The sequence below is a fragment of the Perca fluviatilis genome, chromosome 13 (genome assembly GCF_010015445.1).
Source record: "Perca fluviatilis chromosome 13, GENO_Pfluv_1.0, whole genome shotgun sequence".
NCBI classification, from domain to species: Eukaryota; Metazoa; Chordata; class Actinopteri; order Perciformes; family Percidae; genus Perca; species Perca fluviatilis.
The window spans coordinates 38,392,437-38,418,739 of NC_053124.1; the positions used below are offsets into that span (position 1 = coordinate 38,392,437).

At 40.2% G+C, this 26,303-nt stretch overlaps 3 long non-coding RNA genes across 3 annotated transcripts; all 3 read left to right on the forward strand.

Moving 5' to 3' along the window:
• The first annotated feature begins 308 nt into the window (after positions 1-308).
• LOC120571083 lies at positions 309-3,032 on the forward strand. The gene is made up of 2 exons (XR_005641173.1): positions 309-1,183; positions 1,816-3,032. It is a non-coding gene; the product is annotated as an uncharacterized LOC120571083 (long non-coding RNA).
• Positions 3,033-11,867: 8,835 nt separating this feature from the next.
• LOC120571098 lies at positions 11,868-25,490 on the forward strand. The gene is made up of 3 exons (XR_005641189.1): positions 11,868-11,908; positions 22,206-22,301; positions 25,448-25,490. It is a non-coding gene; the product is annotated as an uncharacterized LOC120571098 (long non-coding RNA).
• Positions 25,491-25,530: 40 nt separating this feature from the next.
• LOC120571099 lies at positions 25,531-25,971 on the forward strand. Its single transcript, XR_005641190.1, has 2 exons — positions 25,531-25,562; positions 25,681-25,971. It is a non-coding gene; the product is annotated as an uncharacterized LOC120571099 (long non-coding RNA).
• Positions 25,972-26,303: the final 332 nt, after the last annotated feature.

Genomic DNA, 26,303 nt, shown 5'->3' on the forward strand with positions numbered 1-26,303 from the left:
ATAGTTAGCTCCAAGTATTGACTAAACAGTTGTGTGTATTTGATTCTGTTTCCTGCAGATGTTGAGCAGCTGTTGGTGGTTAAAGAAGAGGTTCCCCCTGAGCAGCAGGAGTGTAGCTCCAGTGTGGACCAGCAGGAGTGTAGCTCCAGTGTGGACCAGCAGGAGCCAGAGCCCCCCCCACACATTAAAGAGGAACAGGAGGAACTGTGGAGCAGTCAGGAGGGAGAGCAGCTTCAAGGGCTGGAGGAGGCTGATATCACCAAGTTCCCATTCACTCCTGTCCCTGTGAAGAATGAAGATGATGAAGAGGAAGCTCAGTCCTCACAGCTTCATCAGAGACAAACTCAACACATGGAAACAGAAGCTGATGGAGAGGACTGTGGAGGACCAGAACCAGCCAGGAACTCACATCCACGTTTACAGCCAGAGACTGGAGACCAGACTGGAGACTCTTCTGAACCTGAGGCTGATGACAGTGCTGATTGGAAGGAGACCAGAGAACCTCAGTCAGCTTTAAACTCTCTGAAACATGATTCAAGACGTAAGAAAACATTCAGCTGCTCTGAGTGTGGGAGAAGATTTGGCTTCAAGTCACATCTGAAGACACACATGAGAACTCACACAGGAGAGAAACCTTTCAGCTGCTCTGAGTGTGATAAAGCTTTCGCTGCAGGTGGAACCCTGAAGAAACACATGAGAACTCACACAGGAGAAAAACCTTTTAGCTGCTTAGTTTGTAAGAAATATTTTACACAGAAAGGAAGTTTACGGTCACACATGGCTGTAGTCCACACAGGAGAGAAAAGATTTAGCTGCTCAATTTGTAAGAAATATTTTGCACAGAGAGGAGGTTTACGGTCACACATTGTAGTCCACACAGGAGAAAAACCTTTCAGCTGCTCAATTTGTAAGAAATCTTTTACACAGAGAGGAAGTTTACAGAGACACATGGCTGTAGTCCACACAGGAGAGAAAAGATTCAGCTGCAGTGTTTGTAACAGAAGATTTTTCTGGCATTGTCTTGTCAAAACACATAAATGTGTTGGTCAGATGGAGACAGAAGCTGATGGAGAGCACTGTCAGTTTTTCCCACAGAATTAGATTCCACGAATAGGAAAGGGGGCTTTCGCTTCTGACAACATTTTGCTCCTCAGTTGAAAAATGTAGGAGTGACTTACATAAGGTAACTGCTAAGGGTGTGACAAGATCTCGTTTTACGAGATCTCGCGTGACGAGATTTCTCGTCGAGGTGAAAAGAGTGAAAGAGTGACAGACAAGACGAACACAATATGTAAACATTGTAAGAAAGAAATGCCGTATACCGCAGTAGTTAGTAGAGAGCTGTGGTGGTGCTGTGAGTGTTTTTGCATAGTGCTCGTGTTAGCCGCGGTATACGGCATTTCTTTCTTACAATGTTTACATATTGTGTTCGTCTTGTCTGTCACTCTTTCGCCGTTTATTATTTCCGCAGGAAAACCAAAATGTTGCCACACAAATGATTTAAAAGTGGCAGGGGGATATTCAATAGTAATTCCACGCTCCATCACGCTGACATCACATCGCCTCACGAGACAACTTTTCACCTCGACGAGAAATCTCGTCTCGTTCTCATGAACCCAATCTCGTGATGTGTTTCGTCTCGTGGAGTAAGCGTCTCGTCACACCCCTAGCTTGTAACCTTGGTTCTCTGAGTAAAGACTATTTTTCTCAGTCATATTTCTTAACTGAAGTTTTCTTTAAATTAGTGTTAAAATCGCGTCGCTTCTGACAACATTTTGCTCCTCAGTTGAAAAATGTAGGAGTGACTTACATAAGGTAACTGCTATTACTGTTGTAGCTAATTTGTACAATAATACAATAGTGTTATGAATATTAAACACTTTGAAGTGTAATATTTTCTATTTTGAAATATTGATGAATAAATTGTGTAACCGATGTAGAGTAACAGACCGCCCCTACAGTTCGGCATGCATGTGAACCGCAGATTGTTGCGAATGTAACCGTCATAGTGTGAAATACAGTTTAGCTGCTGCTGTTACGTGAACAGGCCTCAGCAGAGAGGGGGAGGGAGATGATCTCTGCAGCACATTCAGGGAGTCAGGTCAATACCGCTAAAGCACTCACAACTTTGACTTTCATGCGTAGGCTACTCCCAAATGGCTCACATCACAGACTTTGAAAGAGTCATACATGCATTAATTACGTCCCGTTTAGACTACTGTAACTCTTTGTATGTTGGATTGGATCAGTCATCCCTTCGTCGGTTACAGTTTGTCCAGAACACAGCAGCTCAGCTTTTAACCGGGACCAAAAAGCGCGACCACATTACACCGGTTTTGGCCACGCTCCACTGGCTTCCTGTTTGTTTCAGGGTTGAATTTAAAATTGTATTAATTGTTTTCAAGATCTTAAATGGGTTGTCGCCTTCTTATTTATCAGAGCTTTTACATGTCCACACACTTGTCAAAGCACTGAGGTCTTCCAATCAGATGCTCCTCGATGTGCCCAGGTCCAGGTTAAAAGTCAAAGGTGACCGAGCCTTTTCATTGGCTGCTCCAAACCTCTGGAATAGTCTACCTTAGTGATGGTCAAATGAAGCTTCGCGAACCAGTGTCCTTACTTTCTGAGCTCACTAGATGGCGCTCTCTGTTCAAAGAAGAAGGTTAAATGAATGGCAATTCAATGGGATTTCAAACCCTTTGTTGAACCAAGAGCGCCATCTAGTGAGCTCAGAAAGTAAAGACACTGGTTCGCGAAGCTTCATTTGACCATCACTAGTCTACCTATTCATATAAGAACATCCCGGACCGCTGAAACATTCAAGTCCTTGCTTAAGACCCACTACTATGCATTGGCTTTCAATTCAAGTTGAGCTTTGATATCTTGACCTTTTTCTACTGTTAGTTATTTTGTATTGTATATTGTGTATTGTTTTTGTATATTATTTTTGGAGCTTGTTAAGCACATTGGTCAACTATGGTTGTTTTTAAATGTGCTATATAAATAAAATTGAACTGAACTGACTCTGCAAACACTGGCTGCTGAAAATCAGACGTTTTGGTGCTCGTAATATTCCTCTGGCGCTGGCTAAAACCTCTTTAAGGGTTGCCAAAACTTTCTCTAAGCAGTATAAACCCTGAATTAATACCGCTAATAACTTCATAATACTAACCATTAAACTGGATTGACTCTAGCCGTCTTCTCTGCGGAGAAAAAGATCAATGGCGGTCGATGTCTTCTGTGTGTTAATTAGCAGATCGCAAACCAAGTTTGAGGCTCATACTGCCACCTACATTACTGTATTGGAGTGTGTAGAATAATCAATGGCATTAATGAATCTGCATGGAGGAGTAGGTTCTGTTGTGTTTGTGAGAGAGAGACAGAGGCAGTATGTGGCGGTCAACATTGATTGAGTGGACGGGCAGCCACAAATATATCAATTCATTGGAAACACTGACTGTGGAGGACCAGAACCAGCCAGGAACTCTGATCCACTTACACAACCAGAGACTGAAGACCAGACTGACAACAGTGCTGATTGGAAAGAGACCAGAGAGACCAGAAACTTTTTGTGTCATAAACCAGTGAAAAAAAAGTATTAAATGCCTTGGACTCCATATCTCTAAAAATCTAAAGGAAAAACAAAAGAATTTTTAGCCCAAAATACAAAAAAACAAAAATATATTCAATATATGGCTTCAGAGAGATCGGTCCATGTTAGGTAGAGTTCTTCTGAGTAAAGCGGACGGTATCTCTAGATTTATTTACCCTACCCAATCTCTGTTTATCCATCAAACCCCCTTTAAATATTTTGGAAAAATAAATGCCATCATTTAAAAAAGATTTTTGTAATAACTGCTATACCTAGTGGAATTCTTCAACTAATGAAATGTCACTCTGAGAGACAAGAGTTGGATCCGACCTTCTTTGTTGATGGAATAAATATTAAAAGTCATAAATGTACTAATAAACATATAAGGAATTACTTCTACAGCAAAAGGAAAATCACTCCACAGGGTAATTTGTTTGGAACTCTTTATATTCTAACATTCACTGGGAATCAACATGGCTTCTACCGTACCTATCCCCAATAAACTGAAAGAATTACATTTTAAAATACTGCACAATATTTATCCTACTAACAAATTTGTTTCAAGATTGTGTGGCTCTGGACAATGAATCTGAATTTTGTAAAATTGAAGAAGAAACTATTATACATCTATTCGGGGGAGTTTTTGAAAAAAAATTGAAAACTATTTCAATATTCAAAAGAAGCACGTAATTAAATTGGAAGCTAAAGATGTTATTCTTAATCATGATAACAAAAACAAAACAATACATAGGATTGTCCACCTATTAATTCTACATGGGAAATTTTATATCTATAAAGCGACATTTTCTAAATCTCGGTCAGCTTTTACTCACTTCAGAATTGAATTTCGGAATTTTTTTGCGTCTATCCAAATTATTAACAATAAGAAAAGTATTTATATAGCTGCCGTACTGCAATACTTTTTCAAGGAAACATGATTATATAGCCTATATTCAACTTCACCTTGTCTTTGTATTGTATTCTTTTTTCTCTCTTTATGTATTGAAGTGCCTTTCTTCTTGAGCTTTATTTTGTTATCATTAAGTAAGGCTGTAATGCTCCTTAGATGGAAATGAATATCTTTTCTGGAGTTTTTGTAAGTATGATGCCAAATTGTTTAAACACTGTATAATATGTTTGTAAAAATTTGTAAAAATAAAAAAGGGTTAGGCCAGTGACTAACCCTTTTTTAGGTTTTTGAAAGACAGGACTATATATACCCTGTACAGAAAACCCTGTGAGCTTTTATATTTTTGCAAAAGCGTTGTTGAAGTGAGCCTGAGATCGGAGACTTTAACCTCCAATGACGGCTTCTTTGTGATTGCTGTGCACATGATAATATATTAATAGCATTAATCAAACTGTATTACCTTCTGTCTACCTTCTAATAATATCGTCTATCAGGTTCCAATTGACAAATCTGAGGATAATGGACTGGAGATGAGAACAATAGCTCTATATTTCTATGAGAATAGTTTCTGTTCTGCTTAGAGGGAGTCTAAAATAAACTTTCATGTAACTTGAATCCAGTTAATATGGCTGCATGACAGTAAGTGAAAATAGAAAATGGATTTCCTGCAGAAAATGCATGTGATTGCTGAAAGCTGAAAAGCTAAACTGGAGTGATGTCTGAAATGTAAAAGAAGGAGGTGAAGTAGTAAGAATACTTGAAAACAGTGGGAACATGGGTGGGTCAAAGTAGTTGAAGTTTGACAGATTAGTATATTTTTATATGACAATAAACTATCAAAAACATGAACATTAACTCTCTTAACACCAAAACCGAAAAAAAACACTTATTTTTTTAAAAGATTGCCAATGAAGAAACACTTACCCTAGAATAAAGCTGTAAAAAACCGAATTGTTTGTTGGATTCTCAAAATTCAGACGGTCCCTGAATGTGCCTCGCTGAAATCGGCTGTAAAAAATTTAAATCGCTTTACAAAGCTCCAAAGTTAAGCCCAAAAAAACGCCAATTGAATAAAGAACTTGCATTGAACATGCCTTTCTTTAAAAAAAAAAGTCAAAAATCATCAAATTTGCATGATCAAGAATCTGTAAAATGAATAAAATTCTGCATCTTCTAACTTACAGGAGGACACAGAGATGTGTTTACTGTGAGGCATAGCCACGTGATGAAAATTCATCCAAACTGACTGAGACAAGCACCAAAACACAGCACAGCCTAGCGGTGAACAGTGGTAGAAGAAGTATTCAGATCCTTTACTGCAAAAAAAAGTACTAATACTACACTGCAATAAGTCCTGCATTTAAAATTTGACTTCATTAAAAGTACATAAGTATTATCAGGAAAATGTAGTTTAAATGGATAAACTGATCAGGTGGGCCGGCTCTGTGGTCGGCATGAAGCTGGACTCACTGGTGACGGTGGCACAGAGGACACTAAACTGCTGGACGTTACTGACAATGGCAGCCCCCCCCCTGCACACCGTCATCAGCAACCAGAGGAGCCTGTTCAGTGGAAGGCTGCTCCTTCCAAAGTGGAGGACCAACAGACTCAAGAACTCCTTTGTCCCTCATGCCATCATACTGTACAACTCCTCACTCGGGGGGAGGAGGAAATAGGGTGAAGATGACAGAACAGAACACTGTGCAATAAATTATTAATAATCTACTCACATATATACCTGGACACTCTAACTGCTCTTAGCTGCTAATTTATGCTAATTTATGCTAAATGTCATTTATTTATTAACTGTATAATAACACAATACCATACACAGTCCTATATATCTATCTTTATTTATCTGTAGTTTATTGTTGTTTACTGTTTGTTTATTTTTTTGTAAAAATATTTAGCTAAAAGTTGAATGGTTATTCTTAAACTGTTTTTCTGTTCTATCTTTTTTTCTATTTAAAGAGTGTTTTTTGTAAGATGCTAAAATCTGCTGCTGGAAATCTAATTTCCTTGCGGGATTCATCCCAAAAGGATCAATAAAGAGAAGTCTAAGTCTAAGTCTAAATATTAAAAGTAAAAGTAATCCATGCAAAAATAGTAACTAAAGCTGTTACAATCCAACACTGGTGTTACCTTTGTAAATATGTAACTAATTCTAAATATTTAAAAGTTTTCTCAGACCTGTGCAAATGCAATAACATATTTGTCTTTCTTCAAACGTTTATTTTAATCATTTATCTTGCTGTGTGTTTTTCTAAAGAAGCCTAAAACACTTCCGGACCTTTATTTTGAAGCTCAGCAACTAATCTGCACCGGAAGCTGCAGTCTTCACTGCGGCTAACTTCACACTTTGAACAAGATGGCGTCTAGCAGAAAGGAGTGTTAGCAGAGTGTCTTTGTTGTGTAGAGAAAGAGGTAAAATGTGTAAAGTCCAGATGCTGAGAGCGTTGGTGGAGCAGCGACTAACTGCGGCTGCTGAAGAGATATTTGGGCTGTTTGAAAGAACGATAGCAGAGTACGAGGAGGAACTTTGTCGTTCAAAAGAGGAGAACGAGCGACAACGGGAGCTACTGGACGCTGTTTTCAACCCTCAGCTTCGGCTACACAGAGCAGGTTTGGTCATTAAACCTTCAGTTGATCTTTCTCTCCTTCCTGGGATCTCTTCTCTCAGCAACGATATGACGATAGGACGTATGGAAATAAGCATTTGTTCATAAGATCTCTTGTAATCTTCGCTCTTTAACAGGCCTTTGCCAAACCCACCAGACTCCAACGACGCTGAAGTTGGCATCCGATTCGCAGCTTCCGATTCGGCAGTTAAGGGGAAATTTAAGGGAAACTTAAAACTGTCCGATTCAGCAGGGAAACACGATTTACATTGCTGATCCTCCGTTTTTTTAACCTATTACTGTATTGAATGAGTGTTAGTCATTACGATAAATTATTAATTATCTCTAAAAAAAACTTTTAGATTTGTGAAAGCTTTATTGTCTTTATGAGAACACAATAAAAGTAGGTTTCACCGTTTTTTTTCATATGTAGACCACATTGGACCAGGTCTATATCCAAAACCGCAATACCTAGACTTGTCAAACCTGGACTAAATTATCCCAGAGAGTCTAAGGAGTCTTAAAAACACAGTTTGACATTTGTGAAAGCTTCGTTCTATTTGTGAAAATGCAATAAAGGGAGATTATACTGTTTTTTTACACATAGACCACATTGGACCAGGTCCAGATCCAAAACCGCAATACCTAGACTTGTCAAACCTGGACTAAATTATCCCAGAGAGTCTAAGGAGTCTTAAAAACACAGTTTGAGATTTGTGAAAGCTTCATTCTATTTGTGAAAATGCAATAAAGGGAGATTATACTGTTTTTTTTACACATAGACCACATTGGACCAGGTCTAGATCCAAAACTGCAATACCTAGACTTGTCAAACCTGGACTAAATTATCCCAGAGAGCCTAAGGAGTCTTAAAAACACAGTTTGACATTTGTGAAAGCTTCATTCTATTTGTGAAAATGCAATAAAGGGAGATTATACTGTTTTTTTTACACATAGACCACATTGGACTAAGTCCAGATCCAAAACCGCAATACCTAGACTTGTCAAACCTGGACTAAATTATCCCAGAGAGCCTAAGGAGTCTTAAAAACACAGTTTGAGATTTGTGAAAGCTTCATTCTATTTGTGAAAATGCAATAAAGGGAGATTATACTGTTTTTTTTACACATAGACCACATTGGACTAAGTCCAGATCCAAAACCGCAATACCTAGACTTGTCAAACCTGGACTAAATTATCCCAGAGAGCCTAAGAAGTCTTAAAAACACAGTTTGAGATTTGTGAAAGCTTCATTCTATTTGTGAAAATGCAATAAAGGGAGATTATACTGTTTTTTTTACACATAGACCACATTGGACCAGGTCCAGATCCAAAACCACAATACCTAGACTTGTCAAACCTGGACTAAATTATCCCAGAGAGTCTAAGGAGTCTTAAAAACACAGTTTGAGATTTGTGAAAGCTTCATTCGTTTTTTGCATATGTAGACACAAAAAAGAGAAAAACAGGCAAAATGTTAAGACAGGCATGATTTGCAGGCAGGCAGATTTAGTCAAAACAAAATGTTAGCAATGCTACGAGGACAATGAAGATCATGAGTGCAGGCAGTTGTGAGGTGACTGGCAAAGTAGGAACACAATGGACACCTGGTGGGCAGAAGTTGAAGGGCAGGGTCTGAAATGGCGGCAGATGTGAGAATCAAACAAGATTTCATAACTGTGAATAAGAACTGACAAAAGTAATTGTAAAAAAAAAAAATAAAAATAAAAAAAAAAAAAAAAAAAAAAAAATATATAAATAAAATAATATTTTTTTTATAAAAAAACTTTTTTTTTTTTTTGAAAAAAATGTGGTAAAAGAATAAAGAGGGTTTAAAAAGGCCAGTTTAAGGAAAGGTGAGAAAACAACAATGATGTTGAAGGGAGAAGGATTTGAAGAGATTAAAACATTGAGCAAATCTTTGATGATGTTTTTTTCAAATTTTTTTTTTTTGAAGTGAGAAGGAAGACCTGCTCATGGAGATAAGAAATGACATGGAGAGACGTGGACTTATACGTTGAATGTCAACTAGCAACAGCAGACCTGCTATAAAAGCATTACTAATCTGAAAAATTTATTTAAGACTCGTTAGTCTCTCTGGAATAATTCTTGTCCAGTTTTGACAAGTGGTTGGCGGTTTTGGATCTGGACCTGGTCCAATTTGGTCTATGTGTAAAAAAAACAGTATAATCTCCCTTTATTGCATTTTCACAAATAGAATGAAGCTTTCACAAATCTCAAACTGTGTTTTTAAGACTCCTTAGACTCTCTGGGATAATTTAGTCCAGGTTTGACAAGTCTAGGTATTGCAGTTTTGGATCTAGACCTGGTCCGATGTGGTGCCATGCAAAAACAGTATAATCTCCCTTTATTGCATTTTCACAAATAGAATAAAGCTTTCACAAATCTCAAACTGTGTTTTTAAGACTCCTTAGGCTCTCTGGGATAATTTAGTCCAGGTTTGACAAGTCTAGGTATTGCGGTTTTGGATCTAGACCTGGTCTTATGTGGTCTATGTGTAAAAAAAACAGTATTATCTCCCTTTATTGCATTTTCACAAATAGAATGAAGCTTTCACAAATGTCAAACTGTGTTTTTAAGACTCCTTAGGCTCTCTGGGATAATTTAGTCCAGGTTTGACAAGTCTAGGTATTGCAGTTTTGGATCTAGACCTGGTCCGATGTGGTCTACATATGCAAAAAACAGTATAATCTCCCTTTATTGCATTTTCACAAATAGAATGAAGCTTTCACAAATGTCAAACTGTGTTTTTAAGACTCCTTAGACTCTCTGGGATAATTTAGTCCAGGTTTGACAAGTCTAGGTATTGCAGTTTTGGATCTAGACCTGGTCCAATGTGGTCTATGTGTAAATACAAAAAAAAACAGTATAATCTCCCTTTATTGCATTTTCACAACTAGAATGAAGCTTTCACAAATCTCAAACTGTGTTTTTAAGACTCCTTAGACTCTCTGGGATAATTTAGTCCAGGTTTGACAAGTCTAGGTATTGCGGTTTTGGATATAGACCTGGTCCAATGTGGTCTACATATGAAAAAAAACGGTGAAACCTACTTTTATTGTGTTCTCATAAAGACAATAAAGCTTTCACAAATCTAAAAGTTTTTTTTAGAGATAATTAATAATTTATCGTAATGACTAACACTCATTCAATACAGTAATAGGTTAAAAAAACGGAGGATCAGCAATGTAAATCGTGTTTCCCTGCTGAATCGGACAGTTTTAAGTTTCCCTTAAATTTCCCCTTAACTGCCGAATCGGAAGCTGCGAATCGGATGCCAACTTCAGCGTCGTCAGACTCCATGTAAATAATCAGGACTTTTATCCTCGTAAAACACACTGCATTCAAAGTGGACAGAAACACAATAAAACTACCAAAAGCCGTCTTGGTTCATCAACAATCACCACTCTGGTTTGGTTGAAATTAACCCGAAATTCACCCATTTACATGTGGAGATATGCTGGCTCTATACACGCTAAAAGTCCTGATTATTTACATGGAGTCTGGTGGGTTTGGTGACGGTGATTTCGTGGCTGTTTTCTAGATAAACAAAGGTTCTTATTGAATATAAAAGCTTCAGCTTCGGTTGCAGGTTTGGTCCCTTTACTTCTTCCTCTCTCTCTGTTCTCTCTCTGTTTATACTGACATCTGCGCAGCAGAGCGGCTCTATTCTCAGCTTTACGGTAACTAAACAGAAATGCTGTAGGAAGGGTTCTCAAGTTTTATCAAAAGCTTGGAGTGTGTGTGTGTGTGTGTGTGTGTGTGTGTGTGTGTGTGTGTGTGTGTGTGTGTGTGTGTGTGTGTGTGTGTGTGTGTGTGTGTGTGTGTGTGTGTGTGTGTGTGTGTGTGTGTGTGTGTGTAGGTTAGAGCTTTGTGCTCATTATGTCTATTTAGGCTTTGCTTGTGTATCACCTGGCTGCTGCAACCCAAAAAAAAAATGATGCAGGCAGCATTAAAATAACACTTAACCTACTGCATCATGCTCCAAACAGTTAGAGGAAACAAATATTTTTGCATCTTGAATGTGTGGAGTAGAAATGGTAGAAGGGTGCAGTTAGGGTGGTGGGACATTGTGGACAAATGGACATATTTGAGTAATATTATAGTCTGTGTGTCTGCTTATGAAAACTGTATTGTTTTGTTTTTTGCACATTTTGATGCCTAGATGACAGGGGTGGGGGGGCTCCCACTGGAAGCACTGTGGCTCGATGCCAGCCATCTTCACAGTCATAATGGATGACAGAAGATGGAAATAATTTCAAAACTGTTTTAGCTATCTATTATTGTTTGATGGCTAAAGTTAGCTTCTCTATCTGTAAAGTCTTGAGATAACTCTTGTTATGAATTGATACTATAAATAAAATTTAATTGAATAAAAAATAACTCCTAGATTTCTGCCAGTAGTGCTGTGGAAGCCAGGGCAATACCATCCAGAGTATACAGTTGAAACAGTAGCTTAAAGTACTGACTAAACAGTTGAAATAGTTAGCTCCAAGTATTGACTAAACAGTTGTGTGTATTTGATTCTGTTTCCTGCAGATGTTGAGCAGCTGTTGGTGATTAAAGAAGAGGTTCCCCCTGAGCAGCAGGAGTGTAGCTCCAGTGTGGACCAGCAGGAGCCAGAGCACCCCCCACACATTAAAGAGGAACAGGAGGAACTGTGGAGCAGTCAGGAGGGAGAGCAGCTTCAAGGGCTGGAGGAGGCTGATATCACCAAGTTCCCATTCACTCCTGTCCCTGTGAAGAGTGAAGATGATGAAGAGAAAGGTCAGTCCTCACAGCTTCATCAGAGACAAACTCAACACATGGAAACAAGCATATTAGGGCTGCTCCCTCTTAGGCGATTAGTCGACTAATCGGTCGTTTTGGTCTTAGTCAACTTAGATTTCTTTAGTCGTTTAGTCATGTTTTATGCTTTTTTTCATGCTGAATGACTCATATCCAAGAAACGTACGAGCACATCTCTGGTAAACACAAGAATTAAAGTGGTGCTTTTGCATGACTCTTTACGGAGAAACTCAGATTTACAGATCTGTCGATTAAATCAACTAATCGATTAGTCGATACAATTGAATGAGTGTTAGTCGACTAAGAATTTCTTCAATCGAGCACAGCCCTAAAGAATATCATTCGAATATTTAAAAACATAATGATATTCGAACGAATATTAGGCAGCCCTTAATATTCAAACCTGTTATGGGCATTATTTTTTGTGAATGTGTTTGCTTGTAAGGAGGCTTTTTCACGCATTTCAAAATGTAACCACACGTTGCGGCGAAGCATGTCTCTCGGCCGTGGCGAGGTAGCGGTGCATTCCCCCCGAATTCTAAAAGAAGGCAGGCATGCCCAGGGCCAGACCAGGTCAACGGCGTCTTTCTCCCGTGGCGTTCCGCTGTCTCTCCTACCTACACCGCCTCACTGCTTCCTGCTTCTTACAGTGCAGACGCTCTACTGCTTGCTCCTGCTTCTGCTTGCATATTTCTGCTGATAATCTTGCTTTTCCTCTGAGAGAAACTATGAGCAGCGGCTCTTGGATACTTATAAATCACTGGACTATACATTTTTTGTAGACATAGTAGGCTACTGTCATTTTTGAACATTTTTCTGCGTGAGCGTGGCCTACCAATAGCTTAAGCCTGTCCTAAAGTGACTGTAGCTAAAGCTAATTAGCAGCAAGATGCCACCCTTCTCCATAGAGGACTACTACAAACTCCTTCAGAAGATTGCAGTTCTGGAAACCAAAATTTACCGGTTAGAAGTAAACCTGGAAGTGAACGGATCATGTGGAAATGACCCCACTTTACCAGTGACCCAAAACAATGGACAAAAGCATGCTAACACACGGCTAACTAGCACCAGCAAGACCACAAAGAAACAAGAGGGCTGTGGAACGGATAATAAATCAACAAGTGGCAGTCCTCCCTGGAACTCTTTTGGTGCAAAACCTAAGAGTAAATCATTTTCCTGGGAAATGGGAGGACGACTAACGGGCAGAGCACAGCGCCCTGAGATTTGTGATACGACCGGCTGGCCTGCGTTACCACCCAGGCAGAGTGCCTCTTCAACCCCTGTACTCAGTAGGACACAGCCGTGGACAGGCGGCAAAAGGAAAATCAGCAACAAAATGCCTCCCCAACAACGGAGTGTGCAGGTGAAGAACAGATTTGCTCCTCTGCTGCAGGACCCTGGACATGACCTGGATTACGTCTCATCGCCCCACACGCAGGGTAAGGACTGAGAGCAATTCTAAAAGTAAAAAGCTACAGGGAAAGCTAACAACTGGGCCCCAAACTCTGATTTTGGGTGACTCTGCTGTGAAAGATATAAAAGCAGTAAAAAACACCAAAATACTCTGTTTTCCCAAAGACATGGTGTCTGATTTGGCCCAAAGAATCCAGGATATCATAGCAGCACACCCAACTGTGAAGAACATTATACTGCATATAGGGTCAAATGATGTTGTAAAGCAAGAGTCTGAAGTGCTGAATCGTGACTTTATGAATCTGCTGAACGCAGTCAGCTCCCTAAATGCAAAGGTGTTTATCAGTGGCCCTATACCGCCAGTCAGAGGAGGAGCTGAGAGATTCGTCAGACTGCTGGCACTGAACAGATGGCTTTCAACTGCATGTACCAACCATTCTCTGCAGTTCATTGACAATTTTAACATTTTCTGCAGACATCTTTTTAAAGCAGATGGACTATTCCTTAACAAGTCAGGAGTAAAGCTGTTCACCTCTAGCCTACTTTACTTTCTGCGCCACACATCTGCTCCCTTGGCCAAGGACACGAGACAAGATGAACCAAAACAAGAGGAAGACACAACAAAGTGCGGCAGTGAGCCACCACAGCCCCCACCTGAGCAAAGATTTGACCATGGGAGACCAAAGAGCGGAGATGAGAAATCTCAACACCCCTTCTCACCCGTCCAACACTCCTCAAGCCCCTGTGACAACCACAACAGCTATGAGGACCTCTTTAAGGATACGTCGCTCTCCCCTCTTTCCCCCATCCCCATGTTGGAGTTCACAGACCAGATGAAGCAGCTGGTGAATGCTGGAACCAAGTATGCCCCCCTTCCTTCTCCCATCGTAAAACGCCAGGCACCTCTGCCCCCTCAAGGACGGCAGCTAACTCCTCCCCAAACTGATAAGGATGCTTGTGTGCAAAATGCAGCAAGCGTTAACTGATATGGGCCGGGTCCAGGCTGCATGCATAGTAGCACTCATAACTCTTTCCAAGACAAGCCTGGGCCCTGCGTATTAGGTTCTTCCACAATTTATGTTGTGATAGGTAATAGAAAAAGAATGGTGAATAAGCACGTAACTGCAAACTTTGCAAATTTAGCATCCATTCCTCGTCAGCCACAGTCTGTCCCAAAAAATTAAAACGCATTAACACTAGCCCTACTAAACGTTAGATCTTTGGCGGGTAAATCATTTTTAATCAATGATTTTATTATAAAGCACAATCTTGATTTTATGTTTTTAACTGAAACCTGGTTGGACCATAATAACAGTGCTGCTGTTCTCATTGAGTCAGCCCCCCCTAACTTTAGTTTTATGAGTGAGAATAGAGTGAATAAGAAAGGAGGTGGAGTCGCCATTTTGTTTAATGACTCATTTCAATGTACGCAATTATCTTACGGAAATTTTGCTTCTTTTGAATATGTGGCTCTTCAGCTAAGATCCTCCCCTCAAGCTCTACTTCTAAATATCTACAGGCCACCTAAATACTGTGCATCCTTCTTTGACGACTTTAATGAACTGCTGTCTATAATTTGTATTAACTTTGACCGTGTAATTATTGCTGGTGATTTTAACATTCATGTTGACAACCCCCAGGACCGAGGGACCAAAGAACTGTGTTGTGTTTTTGAGAGCTATGGACTGACTCAGCATGTGACACAGCCCACGCACAATAAGGGGCACACACTGGACTTGATTATCTCAAAGGGTCTGAACATTCCCAAGGTTGTGGTGACTGATGTTGCTCTCTCTGATCATTCCTGTGTTTTCTTTAACGGCACTATCTCTGTGCCAAAAAGTGTTCAAACAAAGTTAATCAGAAAACGGTATATCACTGAAAACACCAGTGAAAAATTCATTCAGCTTTTCTCCTCTACACCCACCCTTACTGGGGCCTCAGTCACTGAGCTTGTAGATAATTTCAACTGTAAAATTACGAATGTTATTGATGCTATTGCTCCCACTAAGATCAAAGCTGTCTCTGGTAAGAAAAGATCTCCATGGAGAAATTTTATAGTTGTGAGAACAGAAAAAAGAGAGTGTCAAAAAGCTGAACGCAGTTGGCGAAAATCTAATCTCCAGGTCCATTATAACACCTATAAAGAGAGACTTCGCATTTATAATCTGGAACTAAGAAATGCAAGGCGGTCCTTCTTCTCTGACATTATTGCCAGAAACAATAATAATTCACGTGCTTTGTTTGCTACTGTTGATAGATTAACTAACCCTCCAGTACCAATAGCATCTGAACTGTTGTCTACCAAGGCTTGCAATGACTTTGCCTCCTTCTTCACAGACAAAATTCAGAAAATTAGACAAACAGTCAGTGCTTCCATATCAAGTACAGGATATGTGTTGTCACAGTGTGCATGCAAAACAAATTCCAACATCACACAATTTCATACAATCAACCTTAAAAACCTGGAGGACATTATACAACATCTGAAAACCTCCTCCTGTTGCCTTGATATTCTACCAACGGGTGTTTTCAAAAATGTTTCGAATTGTTTGGCTTCAGATCTTCTACAGATTGTAAACACATCTCTGCTCTCAGGTATCTTCCCACAGGCCCTGAAAACTGCAGTCATCAAGCCACTCCTAAAAAAGAACAATCTAGACACGACACTAATGAGCAACTATAGGCCGATATCAAACCTTCCAATTTTAAGTAAAATCATAGAAAAAGTGGTTTTTCAACAACTCAACCTTTTCTTATCGTTAAACAACAGTTTTGATGCCTTCCAGTCAGGTTTTCGACCACACCACAGCACTGAGACGGCTCTTGTTAAAGTCTTCAATGACATCCACTTAAACACAGATAGTGGCAAAATTTCAGTCTTAGTATTACTTGATCTCAGTGCTGCATTTGATACGGTAGACCATGACATATTGCTTGACCGATTGGAAAACTGGGTTGGTCTTTCTGGCTCAGTACTCAAGTGGTTTGAATCCTATTTAAAGAATAGGGACTACTTTGTGTCTATAGGTAATTATACATCTGAGCATACAAATATGACGTGCGGAGTTCCCCAAGGCTCAGTTCTGGGGCCTCTTCTGTTCAACATCTACATGCTTCCACTGGCTCAGATTATGGAAAACAACAAAATAAGTTACCATAGTTATGCGGATGACACCCAAATTTACATAACCTTATCACCAGGGAACTATAGCCCAATACAACAATTAAATATGTGCATTGAACAGATTAATGACTGGATGTGCCAGAACTTTCTTAAATTAAATGAAGAAAAAACGAAGGTGGTTGTTTTTGGAGCAAAGGAGGAACGTGAAAGTCAGCGCCGCTTCAAACGACAATGTTAAAAACAACAGACAAAGCCAGAAATCTTGGTGTAGTCATGGACTCAGACCTGAATTTTAAAAGCCACATTAACATAATTAAAAAATCAGCCTATTATCACCTTAAAAATATATCAAGGGTTAAAGGACTTATGTCTCAGCAGGATCTGGAAAAACTTGTCCATGCTTTTATCTTCAGTAGACTTGACTACTGTAACGGAGTCTTTACAGGTCTTCCCAAAAACTCAATCAGACAGCTGCAGCTGATTCAGAACGCTGCTGCTCGAGTCCTCACTAAGACCAAGAAAGTGGATCACATCACTCCAGTACTGAAGTCTCTACACTGGCTTCCAGTGCCTCAAAGAATTGATTTCAAAATACTTTTACTGGTTTATAAATCACTAAACTGTTTAGGGCCAAAATACATTTCTGATCTGCTACTACATTATGACCCACCTAGACCTCTCAGGTGGTCTGGGACAGGTCTACTTGTTGTCCCCAGAGTCAGAACTAAACAGGGGGAAGCAGCGTTCAGTTTTTATGCTCCACATATCTGGAACAAACTCCCAGAAACCTGTAGGTCCGCTGCAACTCTCAGTTCTTTTAAATCTAAGCTAAAGGCTCCTCAGTCACACAACAGAAGAGAGAGGTGACTGTTTCAGCGCCACAGGAGAAAAATACCTCGCATGCTCGCTGGACAATACTGGCGACGATACTTTTCTTGTACAGAAAGTCGCCAGATTTGTCGCTAGTCGCTTTTGTGAAAAAAAGTCGCTAAGGGGGTCTGAAAAGTCGCTAAGTTGGCAACACTGCCCACACACACACACACACTGGCTCGACGCACACACCAGCACACAAGTATAAACATCAGACCACTTACGTAGGCTGCGGTGAAAGCTCTGAACTTCCTGTGGAAAGCATACTGTTTGTGTTTCATCCAGGGTCTGACTTTTAATTTTTTACAAAACTGAACGCATTTAATGGTCAAAATGGTATTAATAAATATTTGAATATGTTCTAATATTAATATTAATAAACAAACGAACTTCGAATATGATTTTTGGGCAAAAGTCAAAGCCCTAATGTAGAGTAACAGACCGCCCCCTACAGTTCGGCAGGCATATGAACCGCAGATTGTTGCAAATGTAACCGTCATAGTGTGAAATACAGTTTAGCTGCTGCTGTTACATGAACGGGCCTCAGCAGAGAGGGGGAGGGAGATGACGTCTCTGCAGCATATTCAGGGAGTCAGGTCAAGGCCGCTAAAGCACTCACAACTTTGACTTTCATGCGTAGGCTGAAGAGGAAGCTCAGTCCTCACAGCCTCATCAGAGACAAACTCAACACATGGAAACAGAAGCTGATGGAGAGGACTGTGGAGGACCAGAACCAGCCAGGAACTCAGATCCACGTTTACAACCAGAGACTGAAGACCAGACTGGAGACTCTTCTGATCCTGAGACTGATGACAGTGCTGATTGGAAGGAGACCAGAGAACCTCAGTCAGATTTAAACTCTCTGAAACATGATTCAAGACATAAGAAAACATTCAGCTGCTAAAAGTACTTTCTGAACAGTTGAAATATTTAGCGTAACAATGATCCACATTTTATAGAACTAATAAACTATTATTGAGAATAAACTATCGAACTGTTAGTCCATGGTAGTAGAACAAAATATGTATGTAAAGAGATATAGTAAAGTTAAAAGTGCTTCCTCCCGGTTGGGGGTGTGATGAACAGTGGCAATAATAGTCACAGTAAAGATAATGGAACAGTGACTACAAATGGTAGTAGTTCATGTCATGGGGGGTATAAGGGCACTGCAGTGCGTTACAGGATGTAGCGTGGCACAGCAGAGCATAGCGGGATGTAGGAGGATGCAGCAGGGTGTAGCGGGAGTGCGCGGGAGCACGGCAACAGCTGCAACCAAGATCTTGGTGCCATCCTAATCCGAGGAAATATGCTGGGTGACAAAAACATAAGGACTAGTAACACTAGTAACTAGTAAGGTTAGTAACAAGCATTTCTGGGACAAGGATGCACACAAATGGAAGCAAATGGAAAGAGAGAGAAGGTTATAAATAACAGCAGGTTATATACATAACATAACGTAGAGGGGGTTAAAGAGAGAAAGCCTGGTCGGGCTAGAACTCTCCCAACCTGATCGGCCGTACTTGCCTGTCTCCCTCTACTTTTTATATTATTGATTATATGGTAGAGGAATCTGACGATTATGACGGAAGCAGGTGGGACAGGGTTAGGTGGATGCTGCAACTCCCTCCTCTCTAACTATAAGCTTTTTCGAGAGGAGGGTTTTAAGTTTACTCTAAATGCGTTATGGTGTGGTCGGGCCCCCCAAACCCAGACTGGGAGCTGGTTCCATAGTAGAGGAGCCTGGTAGCTGAAGGCTCTGGCTCCCATTCTACTTTTAGAGACTCTAGGAACCACAAGTAGCTCTGCATTCTGGGAGTGCAGTGATCTAGTGGGGCAATAAGGTACTATGAGCTCTTCTAGATATGATGGTGCTAGACCATTTAGAGCTTTGTAGGTCAGGAGAAGGATTTTAAATTCAATCCTGGATTTTACAGGAAGCCAATGCACATGTTGCATATCCTTTAACGCCTACTTAAAACAAACCTCTAGAACTACGCTCTGCAGTGCCCTGCTAGCCCTGTGACGCCCTGCTAGGTCCTGCTGCGTCCTACTACGCCCTGCTATACTCTGCTACATCCTGTGACACCCTGCAGTGCCATGATCTACTACAACTACTATTTCTAGTCACTGTTCCATTATCTTTATTGTGAATATTATTGCCATTGTTCATCACACCCCCAACCAGCCCCGTCAGACACCACCAACCAAGAGCCTGGGTCTGTCCCAGTTTTCTTCGCCACTGTCGCACAATGCTTGCTCTTGGGGGAATTACTGGAAATGTTGGGTCTTTGTAAATTATAGTGTGATCTAGACCTACTCTATCTGTAAAGTGTCTTGAGATAACTCTTGTTATGAATTGATACTATAAATAAAATTTGATTGAATTGAATCAAAAATAAGTCCTAGATTTCTGCCAGTAGTGCTGTGGAGGCCAGGGCAATACCATCCAGAGTATACAGTTCAAATAGTAGCTTAAAGTACTGACTAAACGGTTGAAATTGTATCTAAAAGTACTGACTAACACTGCATGAAAAGTGGGATTTTCGTCAGTATGCGGCACTAGTTTGTCGTGGAACTTCATGTTTACGACTGTACACAGCAATTTACAGGCAACTCCGAAAACTGCCGTAAATTGTCGGAAATTGGCGTGGGCCTTGCTTGGCAGTTGTCCCCCCATGACCCCCCCCCTCCCTCCAATTCTAGGGGAGGGAGGGGGAAAAGCTATACAAATGCAAATCAGGGTAGCAGCAGGGGGAGTTTTACCCCAGGTGACCTTTTTCTAAAAGGTATTAACTTCATTTTAAGAAAATCTCTTAAAATAGATCTTTTTATTGTAGACTCTTAAATTTAAGCTTTAATTGATTTATTTAATGAAAGTATGCTAGATTAATTACTGTGTATGTCATTAGCAATGACCAATGTTACGTAAAAAAGATACACAAAATAATTTAGTTATAATAATATTTAGTTTTAATCAGGCTTTGCCACAAAGGTAAAATGTTCCATGATTCATTCCCAGTCTCCTAGAGCTCAGCCACTGTCCATAGTGACATGACTACAGTGACCTTTCTTTGGTCTTGCTCATCCAGCATTGTCTGGTGGAATGGAGACAGAGGCTCCACTGTACAGTACTTTTAAGAGAAGTCTTTCTGCTGACACAAAAACAATGTGCTTCACACAAAGCATATCAGCTTTGTCATTGTATGACAAGGTCCCAACCATTTGTCTTCTTAAAATATTGCAGCAAATTCAGCACCATATTCACATGTCCATGGCCAAGCTGTTAGCTCTCGTTCTGCTGAAATGGCCTCATAATCTAGACTTCAATTGTCCTATTGTTATTAAGCTTTCCCAGTATTCCATTAAATCTCACTGTAATTCACCTCCACACCAGTGTGTGCGCTGTTCGCGCCCTGCTGGTTAATCTGCTCCTCTGTCTTTCTCTATCACTCTGCCCCCCCTCCCCCCTACCCCCGCCTTCACTGCTTCGATTTGAAAAATAGTGGCGGGACTCTGGCGATGACTCCGAGAGTTAGAGCAAAAACTTCCGAAATATGGGAATATTTCAGGCAACTGGTAAAAGAGTTGTCTGTACACTCTGTCAAACTTCACTTGGAAACACACAGGAGTGGTTTTTGATCCTCCGGGGCTCCAAATAGAGATCCTTTCACAGAAAAGGCAAAGACAATGTAAGTATATGATTATTAATGAAATGGAGAGCTAGTCTGTACTGTTTATTAACTTTTGATCGTACAATGACTGTATTTGGATGTTAAACAGGCTACTTAGACTTGGCAGTAATGTTTTAAACCCGTGCTAAATGTAAAGCAGCACAGCTTGTGTGCCTGGCTGCTTTCAGTGCGATTCATTACAGATCTAAGCGGGTGAGTTGATTTATAAAAGTGTATTTATTTGGCCTTGTAACACAACTCGGAGACCAACTTTAGCGGGCGCTACGAACTGGAGCAAGGGTAAGATTTTAGGAATATGCTTTAATTAATTTAATTCATTCTTCTGTATAAGGACATAGATACGTTACAACCTGATCTCACAGAATTCCGTGAAATGAACACGGGCCCTTAACTCAAAATCCGTGAAACTGCCACGGAATAATTCCGTTAAATGAACACGGATCGCCAACGGATCGCCAAATTCCGTGATGGGCCCACGGAAGAAACGCCGTTAAACGAAAAACAAACACGGTCTTAACCCTTGTGTGGTCCTTTGGGTCACCGGGACCCGAAGGACCACACAAGGATTATGTACTTCCGTTTTATTTTGTTGAGAATTGCTCTCTAAACCCTGTCTCTTGTAAAGTAAGTAAGTAAAGTTTGTTTCCTAGCACATTTAAACACCGTTTAAGCTGACCAAAATGCTGTACAAATGAGCACCAAGGTGCTGCATTAACTTTTGTTTTGTCCTTGGGGTCACCGGGACCCGAAGGACCACACAAGGGTTAAGTGACATGCGAGAAGAACGGAGCGGTTGGGTTCAGGAAAAGGTCGTGGGTGGGCTTATGGTTCCGTGCCATACGCGGGACATGCTTAAAAAACAAAAAAACAAAAAAAAACACAACTGACAAACGCACGTGGGACACGAACTCTGCTCCCTTGGGTGAAAGTCCTGTGTTTTACCACCTATCCACCACACCAACCAACGTCCTCGCGCGGAACTCCGGCCTTACATACTGCTCACTACCGCGCTACGTCATCTTCTCGTTGACTTTACATTGGTATGGTTTTCCGTACCACCACCACGGAATGAGCTGTTTCCAGTCCGTGCCCATTTTATGGAGTTCAGTGAGACCAGGCTGGTACGTTAATAGATACCAATCTCTTTTTTTTTTTCTTTCTTTTTTTTATACAGACTAACCTCGCCTCATAACGAGGCTGTGACCTATATTTGCTCAGAGCTACGTCTGCAAGTCAGATTTACATGACGCTGATAATGACGCCATTGTGTGTAAGTATTTTTTACTTTTTCATCTTTCCTTGTTTAACCCTCATGCCCTCCTTAAAAAAACTTACTCTCGACACCTTCGAGGCAAAAATGTCCACGCACACAAAAACTGTTATTAAATCATCATATATCAATATTTTTTTCTGCTTTTTTTTCATAAATCACTTAAACAACTTCTAACCTAATCAAAACTACCAAACATTCAATCATTTTCAGGATTTTAACCCTTTAAATGCCAGTTTATGTATTTGAAGTATTTCATTTTTTATTACAAAAAACACAAAAAAATATTTTTTTTCCATATAATGAATAATATCTAGATGGGGCTTTGGTGGTGATTAGAGGCTTGGATATGTCAAAGATAAGCAACAAAATTAATTTGATTGCATTAGTATTTTTTTACATAGTTCCAGATACTCCCTTTGGACACCTTCGAGGCAAAAATGTACATGTCCAAAAAACTGATATTAAATCATCATATATCAATATTTTTTTCTGCTTTTTTTCATAAATCACTTAAACAACTTGTAAATTGCTCAAAACTACCAAAAATTTAATAATTTTTCTGGATTTTAACCCTTTAAATGCCAGTTTTAAATCTTTGAAGTAACAATTATTTATGAAAAACCCAACAAAACATTAATTATTTTCCATAAAATAAATCATAGGGGAATGGGGCTTTGGTGGGGATTAGAGGCTTGGATATGTCAAAGATAAGCAACAAAACTGATTTGATTGCATTAGTATTTTTTATGTAATTCCAGATACTCCCTTTGGACACCTTCGAGGCAAAAATGGCCCCATTGACTTCCATTATAACCACATGTTTTGATCTCACTGCCTTTACAGTATAAAACCATGCATTCTGTAATATCAGCATTTCATTTGGAAGAAAACTAGTCATATTTGACATTTTTACAGTATTTCACCAGATTCAACCATTTTGCCCTTGTAGGCCGATGCATGAAATTATAGTTATATTATGGGGCTGTGTGTGTGAACCTGTAAGCAAGCAATGATCACTTTATTGCTGAAAAAAGGCATCTTTTGAAGGATGCATTTCATGTGTCTTTGAAGACGTGCTTGAATAAAAACATTGTCTCCTGCATGTGCTGTAAACTGGCGCTTATCATTTCAAATGGTTTGTGGGACATGGTGGCCCTGAAGACTGGTCTCCCACTATGGACATCCCACAGGCTCCGGGTGGATTCCCCTTTGGACCGGTACACACCAGCCAAGTGTGAAGTCCCATGTATGTTAACATCTCTTGAGCATCCACATCACTCCATCCTGAGATTGAACACCTCCCGTGTAGGTTTGTCATTTCCTGAATCAGCTGATCATGTCAGGAGTGAAGAAAAGGTCGAAAGAGGATGCCACATCATGGATTCTTGATATGGCATATCTCGTGGGCTCTGACATCATGCCGGTCGGTGCTTGAATGTTGCGCAGCGTCTCAGTATTAGATGGAGACCAGACTTGCCAATTCTTCACTGTCCATTCAATGTCAGGATGGACAGGATCTTCAGTGTCCTCTCCACTTTCAGAGGAAGGGTTAGAGGCACTCACAGAGTTGGAGGACACCAGTGACCATTTTGTCAGACTCCAGAAACTTGTGTCATCTTCAGATGAGTCCTGCAGTTGGCTGGAAGATAAAGGCTCCTTCTCTTTGCTCCAGGTCTTTCTCCTTCTCTAGAGCCAGGTGCATCAACACACTAATAGTTGGTTTTGTTTACAACAAATGCAGGAGACAATGTTTTTATTCAAGCACGTCTTCAAAACACATGAAATGCATCCTTCAAAAGAAGCCCTTTTTTCACTCAGATTTACACAAACTCTCTCTCGCACACAGACACGCATGCATGCACACACACACACACACACACGGCTCCATAATATAACTGGCTAAAGTAAGGTGCGCTTTTTTCACCACTAAAATTATCATTGTTTGTTTACAGATTTACACAAACTCTCTCTCACACACAGACATGCATACATACATGCATGCACACACACACACACACACACACACACACACACACACACACACACACACACACACACACACACACACACACACACACACACGCATACACACACACACACACACACACGTGCATACATACACGCACACACACACACACAACCCACACACACACACCCACCCACACACCCACAGACACACACAAATATACATATATACACACACACATACACACACACACACACATACATACATACACATACATACATACATACGCACGCGCGTGCACACACACACACACACACACACACACACACACACACACACACACACACACACAGCTCCATAATATAACTATAATTTCATGCATCGGGCTCCAAGGGCAAAATGGTTGAATCTGGTGAAATACTGTAAAAATGTCAAATATGACTAGTTTTCTTCCAAATGAAATGCTGACATTACAGAATGCATGGTTTTATACTGTAAAGGCAGTGAGATCAAAACATGTGGTTATAATGGAAGTCAATGGGGCCATTTTTGCCTCGAAGGTGTCCAGAGGGAGTATCTGGAATTACATAAAAAATACTAATGCAATCAAATCAGTTTTGTTGCTTATCTTTGACATATCCAAGCCTCTAATCACCACCAAAGCCCCATCTACATATTATTCATTATATGGGAAAAAATATTTTTGTGTGTTTTTTTATAAAAATGACATACTTCAAATACATAAACTGGCATTTAAAGGGTTAAAATCCTGAAAATGATTGAATGTTTGGTCGTTTTGATTAGGTAAGAAGTTGTTTAAGTGATTCATGAAAAAAGCAGAAAAAAATATTGATATATGATGATTTAATAACAGTTTTTGTTGGTCGTGGGACATTTTTGCCTCGAAGGTGTCCAGAGGGTACAAAATGAATCATTTAAGTATAAAAGACATGTAAGAGTAAAAAACACTGGATTTAAAAAATTTGACTGAAAAGAAGGATTCCTACAAAATTTCATGCCATAAGAAGTAACACAGCAAAAATGATCACGAAATGAAAAAAAAAACTTGTAAAAATGTACAAAAATGACCGAAGAGGGCATGAGGGTTAATTTCACTGTGACTTATGTTTTTTATTTATTTTTTTATTCATACCGCTCTCGTTTAATTGTTTTCCAGCTGCCTGTAAACTACGAGACAGCACGCAGGAGCTTCAGGTAGAAACAACCAGATGTGGCATCGCGGGCAGAAGCTGTGAAGAGTTCAGCTCGGAGTCGGTCGAGAAGAAAAGAGGGTAAGACTAGATCCATTTTTGGTCAATGTGAATATTTTTCAGGTGTCTTCATAGGTGTGTTGTGTCCATAAGCAGTATATCACGCAGTACTGATTGTCTTTATTGATTGATTTTACAGCTGCTGGGAGCGAGACAGAGTGTGCTGCCTGCGGGTGAGGTGGGCATTTGGAAGTGTGCCACCATAGAAATACAGAACAACGCCCCACAGACGTCTACTAACTGGACCGAATTCAGACCGAATGCTGCCGGTTACCTCCAGCTCCGAGGCGGCCGCGGGTTAGATGTGGACGGTGCTGCTTCTCGTGAGCGAGGGATATTTGTTGTGTGTGCTGTGTGTCTCCGATGCTTTGTACATAGTTTTCTGATTGCGATTGTGTTTTGTGTCAATAAAGCTCTATCTTTGAATAAACAGCACGTTCCTGGCAAATCATTTTCCTTAGGATAACAATGACATGAATAGCATTTTTTTATATATGTATATATAATACACACACACACACAATGGCCCAGGGTTTTCATGTTTAAAAGCAGTGGTTTCATCCAATCCTGAGTGAGGAAATTCCAGCCAGGCCAGACGTTCTCTGGCCAGGCGCGGTGTCGCTGCTATTCATATTCTAATTAGATCCGTTAACACCTCTGCGGGAGCTCTCCACATACGTCATGGTTCGTTTCCGACAATATGTGGCACATGTGAACGTGACATTTCACAGCCTGTAAATTGTCTAACTGCCGAAAATTAGG